Genomic DNA, 17,881 nt, shown 5'->3' with positions numbered 1-17,881 from the left:
GTCAGGATGCTCTCGATGTTGCAGCTGTGGAACCTTTTGAGGATCTGAGGACCCATGCCAAATATTTTCAGTCTCCTGGGGGGGAATAGGTTTTGTTGAGGTTTTTCACGACTGTCTTGGTGTGTTTTGACCATTCTAGTTTGTTGGTGATGTGGACACCAAGGAACTTGAAGCTCTCAATCTGCTCTACTACAGCCCCGTCTATGAGAATTTGGGTGTGCTTGGTACTCCTTTTCCTCTAGTCCCCAATCATCTCCTTTGTTTGGTTGACATTGAGTGTGAGGTTATTTTCCTGACATCACACTCTGAGGGCCCTCACCTCCACCACCTCCTGTAGGCCGTCTCGTCGTTGTTGGTGACCAAGCCTACCACTGTAGTGTCATCTGCAAACTTGATGATTGAGTTGGAGGCGTGCATGGCCATGCAGTCATGAGTGAACAGGGAGTACAGGAGAGGGCTGAGAACGCACCCGTGTGGGGCCCCAGTGTTGAGGATCAGCGGGGTGGAGATGTTGTTACCCTCACCACCTGGGTGCGGCCCGTCAGGAAGTCCAGGACCCAGTTGCACAGGGCGGGGTCGAGACCCAGGGTCTCAAGCTTAATGACGAGTTTGGAGGGTACTATGGTGTTAAATGCTGAGCTGTAGTCGATGAACAGCATTCTTACATAGGTATTCCTCTTTTCCAGATGGGTTAGGGCAGTGTGCAGTGTAATTGCGATTGCGTCGTCTGTGGACCTATTGGGGCGGTAAGCAAATTGGAGTGGGTCTAGGGTGTCAGGTAGGGTGGAGGTGATATGGTCCTTGACTAGTCTCTCAAAGCACTTCATGATGACGGAAGTGAGTGCTACGGGACGATAGTCATTTAGCTCAGTTACCTTCACTTTCTTGGGAACAGGAATAATGGTGGCCCTCTTGAAGCATGTGGGAACAGCAGACTGGGGTAAGGATTGATTGAATATGTCTGTAAACACACCAGTCAGCTGGTCTGCGCATGCTCTGAGGACGCAGCTGGGGATGCCGTCTGGGCCGGCAGCCTTGCGAGGGTTAACCCTTTTAAATGTTTTACTCACATTGGCTGCGGTGAAGGAGAGCCCGCAGGTTTTGGTAGCGGGCCGTGTCAGCACTGTGTTGTCCTCAAAGCGAGCAAAGAAGTTGTTTAGTTCGTCTGGGAGCAAGACATTGTGGTCCGCGACAGCGCTGGTTTTCCTTTTGTAGTACGTGATTGCCTGTAGACCCTGCCACATACCTCTCCTGTCTGAGCCGTTGAATTGCGGCTCTACTTTGTCTCTATACTGACGCTAAGATTGTTTGATTGCCTTGTGGAGGGAATAGCTACACTGTTTGTATTCAGTCATGTTTCCGGTCACCTTGCCCTGATTAAAAGCAGTGGTTCGCGCTTTCAGTTTTGTGCGAATGGTGCCATCAATTCAAGGTTTCTGGTACAACATCACCGATGCACTTGCTAATAAACTCGCTCACCGAATCAGCGTATTCATCAATGTTATTGTCTGAGCTATGCAGAACATATCCCAGTCCACATGATCAAAGCAATCTTGAAGCGTGGAATCCGATTGTTCGGACCAGCGTTGAACAGACCTGAGCATGGGCGCTTCCTGTTTTAGTTTCTGTCTATAGGCTGGGAGCAACATAATGGAGTTGATTTTCCAAAAGGAGGGTGGGGGAGGGCTTTATATGCGTCGCGGAAGTTAGAATAACAATGATCCAGGGTTTTGCCAGCCCGGGTCGCGCATTCGATATGCTGATAAAATTTAGGGAGCCTTGTTTTCAGATTAGCCTTGTTAAAATCCCCAGCTACAATAAACGCAGCCTCAGGATATGTGGTTTCCAGTTTACATTGAGTAGCCTACAGTACAGTGTAGGTCCGTTTTTTCATAATCTCAATAAAATCTCACTGTCTCAATGAAAGATGTGATGTCTTTGATGGATATTATTATTATACAGAGACATAAAAACACGGACACGTCATTGGCGTTAAATAATAAATGGATGACTTCCTGCAAAGAAATACAAGTGAATCACTATTTCAGTGAAGAGCCCATCATGGGACAAAAATGTTACTTTTCTGTTCATTCTATTGTACTTAGGAAAAACTTGTTTTGTCTGGCAACATTCAGCTGTGGGTTTGCTTGTCTGAGAGCCTCACATAATGTCATCAAAGTCACCAACAGGACACAGTACATCCTCATAATTACAGCAGTACATCTAACATATTCTTACCAATCAGTATTTCAGTGCATAGACCTTCTGGCAGATTCAGGTTCAGTGTTTGAAATACTTAATGAATTATGTGTATATTGAATACCCCTGCTGTAATGTAATATTGTGGATCAGGAAGCACAAACAGTTGTGAAATAGAAATGTGTGAAATGTTGAAATGTAAATGTAAACTAAACACATTCACCAAATGACACAAACAGTTGTGTGATGGTTTCCTGGAATTACTTGTGATATTCAAAAGTGACAGGATATTTTTGTCACACACACCACACCTCCGTTTTCATCCTCCTTGCCTTTCTTCATCTGTCTATCGGGGACATTCCAGCACCTTGCTGCTGACGCAGGTGATTCTTTCATTCTGTTTCTCCACAGATCAGCTAGTCTGTCCTCCATCTAAACTAGGTCATAGAGCACACGCCTGTGTTACGATCCACTATACATTACCTCTTTCATGCATTTCACACCATTTCAGTCATTCATGGTGTGATACAGTACAGTATGGTAGGCCCTTAGTGTAATAACATTTTGTTTTCAACACCTGAAGGATTTATTGGAATAGATCATATTTCTACAGAATGAAACATTGGACTACAATAAAAATGTTGGTTTTACTACCATGTTTTATCTGTACTGATGTTCTTTATCTTCCTTCTTGTTTTCCTGACTGGGCTGATTGAGAGTTTGTTTGGCTTGTTCTTGTTGTGTTTGTTCTCAGACAGCCACCTCTTAAACCAGGAAGTGAAAGTGGGGGTTAATGAGAACAGTATGAGGAATTCAAGTGGAGAATCTCAATTGCATACTCCTCACCCCCTCTCTCCTTCTCAAAACCCACTGGATCAGAAAGCTACCTTCTCTTCCAATGGGTTTTGAGAAGGAGGCGAGGAGAGAGGAATAGGCAATTGAGATTCTCTCAAGGCAAGGCATTAGGGGGTTGTGTGGTAGGGACAGGTGCAGTGAAGGTTAGATAATGAGAGTATGGGGTATATTTCACTTCATACACAGATGCAGTCACGCAGACGCACGCACACACGCAGTATACCACACCACGTTGTGTTTCTGCACCGGTAGAAGTCTCTCTCTGTGTGTGTGTGTGTGTGTGTGTGTGTGTGTGTGACTAGTGGGAGTAGAGATCACAAGACCACCACGGGACTGAGCAGTTAGTCACACCTCCCTGTTCTACTCTGCTGTTTTATCCTCCTATAACAACCACAGGCTCTAGGATAGAGCAGGGTCAATAGAAACCAACTGTGTACCAGTATGGAATACACACACACACAGGATTGTAGAAATATCACTTTTATAACAATGATCTAAGGTTAAAAATAGCACAACAGGTCTGTAGTGGATGGGCTTGGAAAAGATCTCAAAGGTAATTTACAGTGAATCTCAAGTCAATGTTTACATGCAATGTTCTGTTCTTAAATAATCAACGCATCTCAAAAGGCACAGCTAATCTCCAAAATAGTCACGGCAAACTTCACACACAATACTTCAAGTAGAGATAAATAAGCAAAGACTGCTCTTGCAATAAATAAGGTCATTGTACAAATACAAATTAAAACACAAGCAATACCTTTGCTGGCTGTTTCCAAGTCCAACACAGCCACCAAACAAGTTGTACTCAGAAAGAATTTAGCACTTTCAAATACACATGGAGTGAAAAAGGATTGTCAACAGCAAACTGGAAATGTAGATTTGCAGACTATGGTCATGCTCCCTTGCTCAGACATTGCATGCATAAACCAATGGTTGCGTGCCACATCATCGACTGTGGTCAGGCACCAGATTGCTATAACATGATGTGATACGTACGATCTGATACGATCTGATACGTAAAATACTTATCTAGGCGTTGTAAGACGCTAGCAATGTCTGAGCAGAGGAACACTTTCTATGGCTGGTGCAGCCTTGCAAGGACTTGGAGACAGCAGCAGTTCTGTCCCTGTCCTTTCCCTTCTCTGAGGTTTATTGGCAGACTACACTCATAAGGTGTATTGCTACCTCCTACTGTACGGGGTAGTAAAAAATACCCCAAAAATAAAAAATGTTTTGGATGAACAATTCATACACAAACCAAATTCACACCACTACCCTGAATTTCAAACAAAAACTGTACTATTCAGATCCCTACACAGGCTCAGGAACTTGGGAGTGGGGAACCTCTTCATTCAGTACTCCCTGTAACATTTTGGCTGTAAAGTCCTGGAGAGACAGAAATCTATTTGCCGCCTTCACAATGACTAGTGCAATTTATCACTTGTGCTATGAACACAACAAAGTCCACCTTCACTATTAGTATGTTGGGATTCTTCTCATGCATGGCATTCACTGCAGACTGTGGGACATCCACTACCATCTCCTCTATACTCACTAGATGGTCCTGATCCTAGCTTCTGCAACCTCCATCCGTACAGGGCACTCCAGGAACGTGATTCCAATCACAATTACAACAACATGCTTCATCTGACTCTTCAACTACTACATATTTATTCCTTCGACAAATGCTTGCCACGTGTCCAAACTTCACAATTGTAACACTGCAACGGCTTCTGTACATATGGTCTCACTGCATTTCTCACATACCCAAGATTGACATAGGTTGGGATAACCACTTCACCAAACGACAGTAACACCGATAGGCGTTGCTCCTTCCTTCCTTCTATCACTCGATTCAATCAACGTGCGTCTACCACTCCTGGAATATTATCCCTAATCCACACAGCCTCTATGTCCAGCGAAACACCAGAGATGACACCTTTAACCGGTGCCCTACTCTGAAAGTCATAGCTTTCCACATCATACATTGACATCTTATTAAGCCACAGAGCCTTCTCCTTTTGCGCTGTTGACACACACAAAATCAGCATCATACTGCTCCTGGTCACTCGAACCGATTCCATTTTACCAAATTCGTCCTTCACCATCTTCGAGACTGCAAACAGGTCACCCAAAAAAACATACTTGCTTCTGAATCGCACTAACCATAAACTGCTGTTCATTTCCAACTATAGCCCTTTTCCCTCTACTCTTCTTCACCATCGTCCACTCATTCTCACCAACTGTACTCACGCTAAAAGAATCACACAATACTTCTGCCATTGCTCCTCCAGTCATCCTCCAGACTCCCTCGCTCTTTGCTGTGAAAGATGCAAGAGTTTGTGTTCTCGAAGTAGCACCCATATTTTTCGCATTCCAGCACAGCTGTTGCTTCATCAACTTTTTCTCAATTTCGTCCTAAGTACTCGCTGCCATTTCGCTTCCTGACTTCCCTCTCCAGGCCTCATAGTTTGTCACCAACCAAGCTAGCTAACCATCTAGGCCCTTTCCCTGGCTCCAGGAAATGCAGCCATTTTAAGATAACAGGTGGAGATGCAGGTCACAATCACACCTGCAATCAATTAACCCAAACATAACCAATTACTTCAAATAGACCAATAGCAAGCTCACAATTCACATTCTCATGACTACCATGTTTCTCTCATCTAATAGAGACACCTCTTCCTCTTCCTCTTCCTCCTCCATCTGTCTGATGGCTAACTGGAACACACCAGGAACAATGAAACAATCAAACAGCCCAGGAGATGACCCTACTCAAAGGACTCACTTTCTTTCTTCGACTGGCCTTTTTCTCTCTTCTCCTTTTCTCTCCCTACCTCTCTCTTACTCTGATGGTCTCTAACGCTCTCTTCTCCCTGTCTTTCTCCCTTTGATCATTTTCATTTTCTCTCCCTACCTCTCTCTTACTCTGATGGTCTCTAACTCTCTATTCTCCCTGTCTTTCTCCCTTTGATAATTTTCATTTTCTCTCCGTCCTCTCTCTGACTGCTCTTTTGTCTGACAGTAATAATACCAGATTGATTATGATTGTCACCCTAGCCTGTTATTATCAGAATTCTATTATATATGTTGAACTCATTAGCCCAATCAAGCAGTGTTCTTTTCTATTATTAGGTCATATAATATCCCCTGTTGCCGGGTCAAACATTGTTCTCTTTTCTGTATTATAAGATCTATCTAACTCGTAACAGATTAGCTCTGTTCTATTCTTGGCTTGGGTTACTACTGTTGCATGCAGACTGACAGACAGAGACTTCTCTGATTGACAGTGTACTGTACAGTATAACAAGAATGATAGGTTGCTGTAGTGTATTGTGTGTACTGAGTAGGGTTTGCTGCTCTATGTTTGGTTAGCCTCTGCCTTTGGACCCTGCTGTCTGTTTTACCAATGGGAGGTTTCAGGGGAACATACACTACATGACCAAAAGTATGCTTGGCGAACATCCCATGGGCATTGATATGGAGTTGGTCCACCCTTTGCTTCTATAACAGCCTCCACTCTTCTGGGAAAATTTTCCACTAGATGTTGGAACATTGCTGCGTGCACTTGCTTCCATTCAACCACAAGAGCATTAGTGAGGTCGAGCACTGATGTTGGATGATTAGACCTGGCTCGCAGTCGGCGTTCCAATTAATCCCAAAGGTGTTCGATGGGGTTGAGGTCAGGGCTCTGTGCAGGCCAGTCCAGTTCTTCCACACCGATCTCGACAAACAATTTCTGTATGGACCTCACTTTGCACACGGGGCATTGTATGCTGAAACAGGAAAAGTCCTTCTCCAAACTGTTGCCACGAAGTTGGAAGAATGTCATTGCTGTAGCATTAACATTTCCCTTCACTGGAACTAAGGGGCCTAGCCTGAACCATGAAAAACAGCCCCAAACCATTATTCCTCCTCCACCAAACGTTACAGTTTGCACTATGCATTCGGGCAGGTAGCGTTCTCCTGGCATCCGCCAAACCCAGATTCGTCCATCGGACTGCCAGATGGTGAAGCGGGATTCATCACTCCAGAGAACGCTATTCCACTGCTTTACACCACTTCAGCCGACACTTCGCATTGAGCATGGTGATCTTAGGCTTGTGTGCGGCTGCTCGGCCATGGAAACCCATTTAATGAAGCTCCCGACGAGCAGTTCTTGTGCTGACGTTGCGTCTAGAGGCAGTTTGGAACTCGGTAGTGAGTGTTGCAACCGAGGACAGATGGTTTTTATGCGCTTCAGCACTCGGCGGTCCCATTCTTTGAGCTTGTGTGCCCTACCACTTCGCGGCTGAGCCATTGTTGCTCCTAGACGTTTCCACTTCACAATAACAGCACTTACAGTTGATCGGGGCAGCTCTAGCAGGGCAGACATTTGACGAACTGACTTGTTGGAAAGGTGACATCCTATGTAGGTGCCACGTTTAAAGTCACGGAGCTCTTCAGTAAGGCCATTCTACTGTCAATGTTTGTCTATGGAGATTGCTGTGTGCTCAATTTTATACACCTGTCAGCAACGGGTGTTGCTGAAATAGCCGATTCCACAAATTGTGTATATTTAGTCTACGTCAAGTAAACAGCCCCCATGATCTTCCTGGTGACCCGCAGAGATGAGATGTGTCCCATATATGATCAGCTGTCTGTCAGTCAGACCACCGGCGGCCCAGTTGCCAATCATGCCACAGAGGTCAAGGCCAGAGTGATTCACTTCAGTGGGCTTAATCTGTCCCATAATCCTCAGCAGCAATGGTCAGTCAGACAGAGGAACATTGTGTCCCTGACAAGCTGACCTCATGCCCCTGGGATCATGTAAACATCTTAGAGATCAACAATCCCTCCCCCTGCTTTCTGTCTGTCCCTTTCTCTTTCCCACTACCATTACTACTAATGAAAAACATTGTTCTTCTGACTGACTGCAGTGTGTGTTTAACTCTGTGGGTTTGTTTGAAGTTATTGGGAGCGAGATAGGAGGGACATTATTTGTCAGAAAGGTGGGGATTGGACTAAGCTAGGTTGATATCACGTCATAGTCACAGGGGATGGAAAGAGATGGGCGGTTGTCTGTGTTTTCATCCTGTTCTGGCCGATCAGAGAGTCTATAACTAAATGTAATCAGTGTTGTGTCTTGTATAAAACCATCCTATCACTGCTGCTCTTTGTATATAACAGTAATAAATTAGGGATGTTCCCCTTGGTAATAGTCTTTGCCAAATCATGGTTATATTTAGAAAGCAGATGAACATGATTATCCACATTGAATTACTACTGGTTATAGGGACAGTGCTATTGTTTGTTAAATGCTGGTCCCAATTAGGTTTCAGAAACAGAGTGCTCATTGCCACTCACAATCTCAAGTGTTGTGTAACTTGAAGGAAAATTCTTGATTAAATATTCACCCTCAAACACTCTTTCACTTACACACAAGTAGCTGAGCTGCTGTTCTCTGACCTGTAGTAGGCCATGACGCAGACAGGAGGTACCCTTAAAGAAAGAACGTTGTCCAGTTCGAAGTGAGTATTCGCTGTTCTGATATCCAGAAGCTATTTTCGGTCATAAGAGGTGGTAGCATCGACATTAGGTACAAAATAAGTTATACACAATGCGAAAAAACACACAAAATAGCACAATTGGTTAGGAGCCTGTAAAACGGCAGCCATCCCCTCCGGCGCCATTGATGGAGTCAAACACTACTTGGATTGATTATTAAGGGGACAAGGTGACAACACTTTAACTCCAATTTTAATTCACCAATGGTAACATGATATTCTCTTACCTAATTTAAATAAGTATCTTGTAACCAACACACTCTACTGGTGCCAACATTTTACTGTAGGGTGTCAGCAAATACAGAATAATTAAACGTTTACCCTATTCATCTATGGCAAACATAGTTATACAGTATGTTTCCCCTTTAATCTGTGTCTCGTGTTAGCTAGTTACTGGCTAGCTTGGTCTTCAGCCAGCATGGAAGAAAAGGGTCATTCAAAACTCAGACACAGTTGTCAACTGCATCACAATAGACATGCCAAATGGGAGATGTATAAAAAGAGTGATGTCATTGATGCAATTTCAACATGGTTTGAGTTGCTTTGTGTATGACCAAATTTGATTGAGAGGATTTTACTGCAACATTGCTCACTGCATCCAAGTTGCTTGACATAGCTGTTTCAAAGAGCTGTCAGTCAAGGCGAGCTCATGAATATAAGCTCCCCGCCCACTCATGACTGTTCAGGACCTTTAATGATTGTGAGTGAGTGGATGAGTGAAGGCAAACTGAAGACATTAAGATAGTAGAGTGAGAGTTCTCCATTGCTGTATTGTTTATACAGTAGCAGAATGGTGGTGAGAGGGACTTTCTACTCTGTCAGTCATGTGGACTTTTCTACTCTGCCTGACTGGACAATATATCTATAAATAACACCCACATATAGTACTACTGATTTCAGTTCATTGCTTAATGAGACGGACGCAAAGGATATAATGTTGCTCCCATACAAGGCCCAAATCCCCGAATAAACTGGATACGCTCCACTCGAGACTATGTTTCACCAAGTCGTGGTTGAATGACAACGGACAATATACAGTTTTCCATGCACCGGCAGGACAGAACAGCTACGCCTGGTAAGATGAGGGTGGGTGTGTAAGTCTATTTTGTCAATAACAGCTGGTGCGCGATGTCTAATATTAAGGTAGTTTCGAAGTATTACTTGCCTGAGGTAGAGTACCTCATGATAACCTGTAGACCACACTATCTACCAAGATTCATCTATATTTCTCGTGGCCATCTATTTACCACCACGAACCGACGCTAGCACTCCACACTGCCCTTTCCCACCTGGACAAAAGGAACACCTATGTGAGAATGCTGTTCATTGACTACAGCTCAGTGTTCAACACCATAGTGCCCACAAAGCTCATCACTGAGCTAAGGACCCTGGGACTTAACACTTCCCTCTGTAAATAGATCCTGGACTTCCTGACGGGCTGCCCCCAGGTGGTAAGGGTAGGCAACAACTCATCTGCCACGTTAATCCTCAACACGGGGGCCCCTCAAGGGTGCGTGCTTAGTCCCCTCCTCTACTCCCTGTTCAGCCACGACTGTGCGGCCAAGCACGACACCAGCACCATCATTAAGTTTGCTAACAACACAACGGTGGTAGGCCTGATCACAGACAACAATGAGACTATAGAGAGGAGGTCAGAGACCTGGCAGTGTGGTGCCAGGACAACAACATCTCCCTCAACACGAACAAGATGATGATGATTGTGGACTACAAGGAAAGGAGGGTGTGGCGGATGAATCAGAACTAGTTGGGTAACATAGATAAATAAGATGTTATATTTACATAATATGCTTATGCGAGATACTTGTCATTAGAATGTATCCTTTTGGACTATAGTGTTGGCAGTTGCACTTTTTTCTAAGCTGGGCCTCAGTCACTTGGGGCCCAGAGAGGGGAGAGGTCAGGCTTGTCTTTCACATGTCCCTGGTGCTATGCAGAATATCAGAAAAGGAAGAGGACAGGATGGAACATTGTCTTCATATGTGAATGTATCTGTTAAACCATGTGAAGGGATGGCGTGATTAAGGGGGAACCAATTATCTCTTGGCTCCACAATGTCTGTGCGCAAGTCACTCCCCTCAGTGAGCTTGTCCAGGAGTGGGGTCAAGAGGGGGTTTACTTGAGATGGGAGTATCTAGAGTTGACAATTGAGTTATGCCTTGGATGAGGTAATGTTTTTGTACTATGAAGTACGAGGAACGAGATTAGAACCTCGTCTTAGAGACCAAACTGAACAATAATTTATAGCAAAGGCTATCTGGCTATGGGATACTCCTCTCTCAAGTAAAAGTCTTTCTTTGTGAACTGTTCCTAAGATCTGTGGTTCGTCATGTAAGTTGAGAGGGGTGTATCTTGGCTATAAAAGATCTTTGCATTCTTCTGTAGGGACTCTCGGAATTCATTATAGACACTGAATTGATCTGAGAGTTAAAGGGCTATTGTAAAGCTCATATTATTAAAGATGAAGTTTAAGTATAACTCTGACTGGTGTGTGGTTTGTAACTCTCCTCATTTGGTAATACAGGAAATTGCCACGACAAGGGACTTTAGTGGAGCGGGTTGAGAGTTTAAAGTTCCTTGATGTCCACATCACCAACAAACTATCATGGTCCAAACACACCAAGAAAGTTGTGACGAGGGCACGACAACGCCTTTTCCCCCTCAGGAGACTGAAACGATTTGGCATGGGACCCCAGATCCTCAAAAGGTTATACGGCTGCACCATCGAGAGCATCCTGCCTAATAGCATCACCGCCTGGTATGGCAACTGCTCGGCATCCGAACATAAGGCGCTACAGAAGGTAGTGCGTACAGCCCAGTACATCATTGGGCCAAGCCTTATCCCTGCCCGCTTTGTTTTTATACTGATGCTACTTGCTGTTTATTATCTATGCATCGTCACTTTACCCCTACCTACATGTACAAATTACCTCAACTAACTCTACCCCCGCACAATGACTCTGTACCTGTACCCCCTGTATATAGCCTCCTTATTGTTATTTTATTGTGTTACTTTAGTTTATTTTGTAAATATTTTCTTAACTCTATTTTCTTAAAACTGCATTTTCGGTTAAGGGCTTGTAAGTAAGCATTTCACTGTTGTATTCGGCGCATGTTACAAATACAAGTTTATTTGATTTGACATGTGGGAGGGGACCAGTAACTTTATGATCAAACTTTACCAGTGTTGAAGCAACAGTCATTTTCTATACTTTGGTCATCATAGTTTGTTCTGGTTTACTTCAAATATCATCCAATTCCATGAAAAACATGATTTTGAATGTTCATGACCATTAAATGGTTAATTATAATCTATACACATTGTGTACCTCATCTATACACATCATATAGAGCTATGTAAAACTATCATATTTTTTAATGACTCTTTAGCTCAATTGTCCAGCACAGTATAACACCACATCTTTTTTTATCTACAATTACTGTAGAGCCATTTCTTCTTCATTTCTCAGAAAGGCTCGGGGCTCAGGGCCTGTGTTCTGATCTGTAGAATTATGACTCAGGTTAAACCTAATGTGAATCAAACCCAGTATCTCTCTACCATTGATTGACAGGCTGTGGTGTTACAGATGGAGGAACGCCATAACCCAACTGCAGTAAGCACAGTGCTTCAGTACTGCTGTCCAGTCCAAAGGTTTAATCCAGATTATTCAAGACTATTCATGCAGAGCTGTAAAAGACAGCTCCCCAACCCCTCTTGTCCTTTCTGTGTTATTTAAAGTCACAGATAGTGACTTTAAATAACATGTTTGTAATATATTTGTAACATATTTGTAATATTATACTCATCTGATGATTTTGAGCCCTGTCCTATCATTCACTTTGTATTAAGACATTTTATACCTTTTTTGGCATTGAATATGTTTATTAAAGCCCCAATCAGCATAGCTGCCCTTGATTGCCATTTATCTAATTAGATATGGAGGTTAATTGTAGGAGTGTAGGGCTGTGGCGGTCAGGAAATGTTGTCAGCCGGTGATTGTCAAGCAAATAACTGCCGGTCTCAAGGTAATTGACCGTTAGTTAGCATAAACACATTTAGCATCTCCTGGCTTCCACGCATTGCCTACAAGCCACTGATACGATTTTGATTTGAAAATTGCAAAAAAGTCGCAAAAAAAGCATGCGCTGTTTGCATTAAACTGGGCATCATTCACAAGCTAATCACACTATTCTTGATTTAATCTTGTCTTTACATATACTAAATACTATTTGTGGGAAATTTGTTTTGATTTAAAATGGACAATTATCATGCACCTGTCTCGCAACAGGGGCAGCGGAAAAAAACACATGTCATCTATGCACTTAAATAGCGAATGGAGGATGCTTTTCCATGGTTCATTTTCATGCCAGCCAGGTAGGCTATAGTTTTAAAGTGAAGCAATGTGCTTTATATTAGGAAAGTTGAGAAATAAATATAGTAGGCCTAGTCAATAGAAAGCTGATGGGATCCTCCTCTTTTTAATAGAGGCCACCACTCTGTTTTCTCATGCAATTGCAGAGCCTATAGAAATGTTGCGCAACATCAGATCATGGGCTGTCATGAAGTGTTTGATTAGATTTTTGATTACATTTGCATTGATGTCAGAGTGATTAGAGCGACAATAGAGTGGAGGGTACCAGGCAGTTAGCAAGTTTGGTAGGCTACTAATGACTATCAGCAGCATCAGAGCTTGGAGAATCCTAATTACTGTGACTAAACGGTCATGTCGAATTTGACTGCCACCATGACTCGTCACCTTAATACGGTCACCATAACAGCCCTAGTTACACATTCAGTGAATGAATAAGAAGGGCTTCCTGTGTTTTGTGAATAGAGGCGAGATTACATTTGCCAGAGCCTGAGCTGTACAGTAATGAAAAAACTCTTGTTTGGCCTGTTTGTGAAATCAGTCTGTGGTTATGTAAGGCCAGTGCTGTACATGTAGTGTTTTTTTAGTGTGAATTATGTAAACTTTAGAAAGACTGATGTCAAAATGTGTGTATATGAGAAAGAGAGGAAGAAACTGAGAAACAAAAAAGGACAATAATATAAAGTGTGATGGTGTGTTAGTGGATCCAGTGTGTTATAGTTGTTATAGAGGTATTGTTCAAGGTTATTATAGTTTTGTGTCTTAATATTCATTTGAAGATTATTATTAGAAATTCTGTTTAGTTTCAATTCGTTTTCAGATCCACTTTCCTAGTTTTTATTTAATTTAAGTTTAGTACTATTTTGCAGGCCAAATCGTTCGGGCGCTACATAGGTTTCTGTGAGAAGACGAATTTTCAGGATGTCTCATGGTCTGACAAGCATCCTGTAGCTCTGCTACCTTTCACCATGAAGGGCTACATCAGCGGATGAGGTGGATTGAGACGCATCCAATAATAATAAAAAACTGATGGATTTTGATGGGATGGATTTTTGTATTATGCTATTAGAATTCCTGGTAGGGGGTTAAATGTAGACTCAGGGAGATGACTTAGATGCACGAAGTAAACAGTAGTAGTGAGTAAATATCTGCAACAACCAGGAGCATTGAAGCGCAAAGCTACATTTCTCCACTGTTTTAGTCCCCTAGCTACCATGTTGTAGCAGTGTGAAGCACAACCGTGCACTCTGTCTGAGAGCAAAGTCTTGCATCGTGCTGTTCTGAATGAACGTGTTCGAGCAGATCACTTTTGTCAAGTCTCAAAGTGTGTTGCACTCTGGGAATACATGACTGCATGAACTTTGCAAAATGATGTGATCAAAGGTCATCAAGTTTTGACTGCAGTGGACTGCAAGTTTCCACAGTTGCTCCTTTTATTTAATTTGTATTTTACCAGGTAAGTTGATTGAGAACACATTCTCATTTCAAATCAAAGCAAAGTTGATTTGTCAAGTGTGCCGAATACAACAGGTGTAGACCTTACAGGGAAATGCTTACTTACAAGCCCTAACCAACAGCGCAATTTTGAAGTAAAAAATAGGTATTAGGTAAACAATAGATATGTAAAGAAATGTAAAAAACGGTGAAAATAGCAGCGAGGCTATATACAGGTGGTACCGGTACATAGTCGGTGCGGGTGCATCGGTTAGTCAGGCTAATTGAGGTAATATGTACATGTAGGTATAGTTAATGTGACTATGCCTTTGGTCATGTAGTTTACCAATTCAGCCCTGATCTCTGGTATTGTCTGTCAATGATTGGTGTCCTCTTACTAACCTTACTACTTGTTATACTGATGTTGTATCATGGGTTTTAATGGTCAGGTGTGATGAAACTCAAAACACAGTGTATAAAATAACAATATGTATAAGGTTTTGAATATATAACACCTATCAGATCAGCTATTCCATTCTAAATCTATGACTGCAGCAAAGGGGCAAAGTCATAAGACCTAATATTGATGTGGGCCATGGGCAATAGGGGCAGAGGGCAGTGTGTACAGCTCCAGAACAGGTGTCATGTAGCCCACATTCACACAGTGATCAATAGACGGCCAGATCTCAGCTGATCTCCAGGGCCCATTGGACCCACTACCGGAGGTTGTGTAGCGGTATTATTAAAGCCTTGATCGAAGTGGTTTGTTTTTATCAGGCTGTGATATCATTCTAAGGTAAAATAAGCACCTGTTCAGATACAGCACAGTGCTCACGTCTTACACTCTCCAACACAACACTTTTGGTTGTCTCTCAGCTGTAGGTACCTCTATGGTTCACACTGATTACATCAACAACCCTGATGTAGGCAGACCTGTGCTGTACATGGTGCTTTCAATGTGATGTGATTTGTTTCACGTGTGCATGGCCTTTGTACTCTGTGAGTCATGTCTTGCCAGTGTTTGAGGTCACTCTGCTGAATGTCCTGTTCCAACAGCTCGTCTAAAACGTTCACAGTTTACGACAAGCACAGCACGGCCTTGGTTTATTAAAGCGGGCGCTCCTCTTTCTCACACATTCATACTTCTGTGAACACAAGCACACAAACAAAGTACAATGCTGATGGTACAAGTCTAGACGATAAAGGGCGGCCTGAGGTGAATGACATCAGCCCAGACAAAAATCTCCGGAACCTTGGATCCCTTCACCTACAATAAACCCAAGTCTCCGGGACTCAACAGACCATGTCCCATTGTGTATTTCATTAGCTACTTATCAACCAATACTAAATGACTGAGGCCTTCCTAGTCTGTTGAAATATAAAGGTTAGTTGTGGTTAATAATTTAAAGCAAGGAGCAGGAGGTTAAATCATGTACCATGTTAAATACTGAGACTTACACTAGCAGCTTTAGCCAAATCCCCCATATCGCTTAGTGCCAGGTCTTAATAAGCATCATTAATAATGTTATCAGTAGCCAACCATGAAAGGACTAATGCAATTATCATTCTCAGTAGAGCCTGATAAAGCTCTTAAAACCTGGTGGACTGCAGGTGAGATTGTGACAAGTCGACGTTTCTAGCCAAACTGGAGACTATTATACAGTAGTTAGACCAAGAGGCAGCTTACCGGGGTCAGACCAACTGTCAGGCCAAGTGTTGCTCTTGTAGTATGATCAAGGGCAATACTATCATCTGTCTAGAAAAGCTATGAGAAAATAATTGTCACGGGATGACACTGGAAAGGAGAAGCAAGTACGGGGAGTCAAACATTTCATAGGGAACGGACATAGAACGAGCCAGGAACAGCGTCAGCACACGGGTAACACAGACAAATTACAATTAATGCAGCAGCGGGGAACAGAGCTGGGGAACTGACAAATATAGGGGAGGTAATAAACATGTGATTGAGTTAGTCCAGGTGAGTCCAATATCACTGATGCAAGTGACGAGGGAATGCAGGTGTGCGTAATTGATTATGGCAGGAGTATGTGATGCAGGGCAGCCTGGCACCCTCGAGCGCCAGGGGGGAAGAGTGGGAGCGGGAATGACTATAATACGCAAGAGAAGGAGGATGGCATGAGATCAAGATCAGATTTGTGGACAGGGGCTTTTAAGTTCTGCTGCGTCTGAAGTGAAATCTCATCTCTTTCCTGAAAATGCTAAAATATTTGATTCTCTGGAACACACCAAGCCCTCTATGCCTTAGGGCTGCAACACTGTCACAAATACTGGTGCTGTTGTTACAGAACTCATTTAGTTACCACGGCAACCTGATAATTCCCAAAATGTGGGAAGGTGAGGCACACACACACCCAAAGACAGACAGACAGACAGACAGACAGACAGACAGACAGACAGACACGCATGCACTTTAAAATGTTACAGGATTAAAAAGGTCCAATACACAGCATGTCAGTCAGTCATCAAAGCCAGAGCTCATGCGACGAGCAGGGATCGCAGATTTATGAAATATATTTTTTAGATATGCGAGAAACAGATTTTCATCTCTGGTGCTGATTTACTGAACAAAAATATAAGTGCAACATGCAACAATTTTAATGGTTTTACTGCATTACAGTTCATATAAGTAAATCAGTCAATTTAAAGAAATTCGCTAGGCCCTAATCTATGGACTTCAAATGACTGGGCAGCAGAGCCGGTTCTGACCTCCCTGGGGCCCTAAGCAAAATTATGCTAAGGGGCGCTCCTACTTGACCTGTGAGCCATGTAAACCATTTGCTATTGTCACACAGTCAACCCTGACACCCCAGTGCTCCCACTACAATCCTCCCTCCTTTAAAACAGCTTGCTCCATCTGTTGGTCTAAGAATATACAGAACAGAATGAGGTATTAACAAACAATATTTATTGAATAGAATATTTTCTATAGAATCTTAAGATAAGTCAATATAACATTAACATAAATAAGAAATTGTAGAAAATATAACATTTAGAAAATAATAAAATATAACACTGAGCTTTGGCTCTGCTGCCTGGTAATTAGTGCAGTCCTCACAATATTATACAAATAGCTTTGTCTATACAATGTAAACATAAGCCTATAGGCTATGGCTGCAGTTATAAGTCTTAAATATTAAAATAAAACCTATACAGCTGTGTGATTAAATTTGGCTATACAATGTAACACAAGCCTATAGGCTATGGCCGCAGCTGTACAATTGAAGTCGGAAGTTTACATACAATTAGGTTGGAGTCATTAAAACTTGTTTTTCAACCACTCCACACATTTCTTGTTAACAAACTATAGTTTTGGTAAGTCGGTTAGGACATCTACTTTGTGCATGACACAAGTAATTTTTTCAACAATTGTTTACAGAAAGATTATTTCACTTAATCACAATTCCAGTGGGTCAGAAGTTTACATACACTAAGTTGACT

The sequence above is a fragment of the Salvelinus fontinalis genome, chromosome 18 (assembly GCF_029448725.1).
Source record: "Salvelinus fontinalis isolate EN_2023a chromosome 18, ASM2944872v1, whole genome shotgun sequence".
NCBI lineage: Eukaryota > Metazoa > Chordata > Actinopteri > Salmoniformes > Salmonidae > Salvelinus > Salvelinus fontinalis.
Note: the sequence above shows the minus strand (reverse complement) of the source record.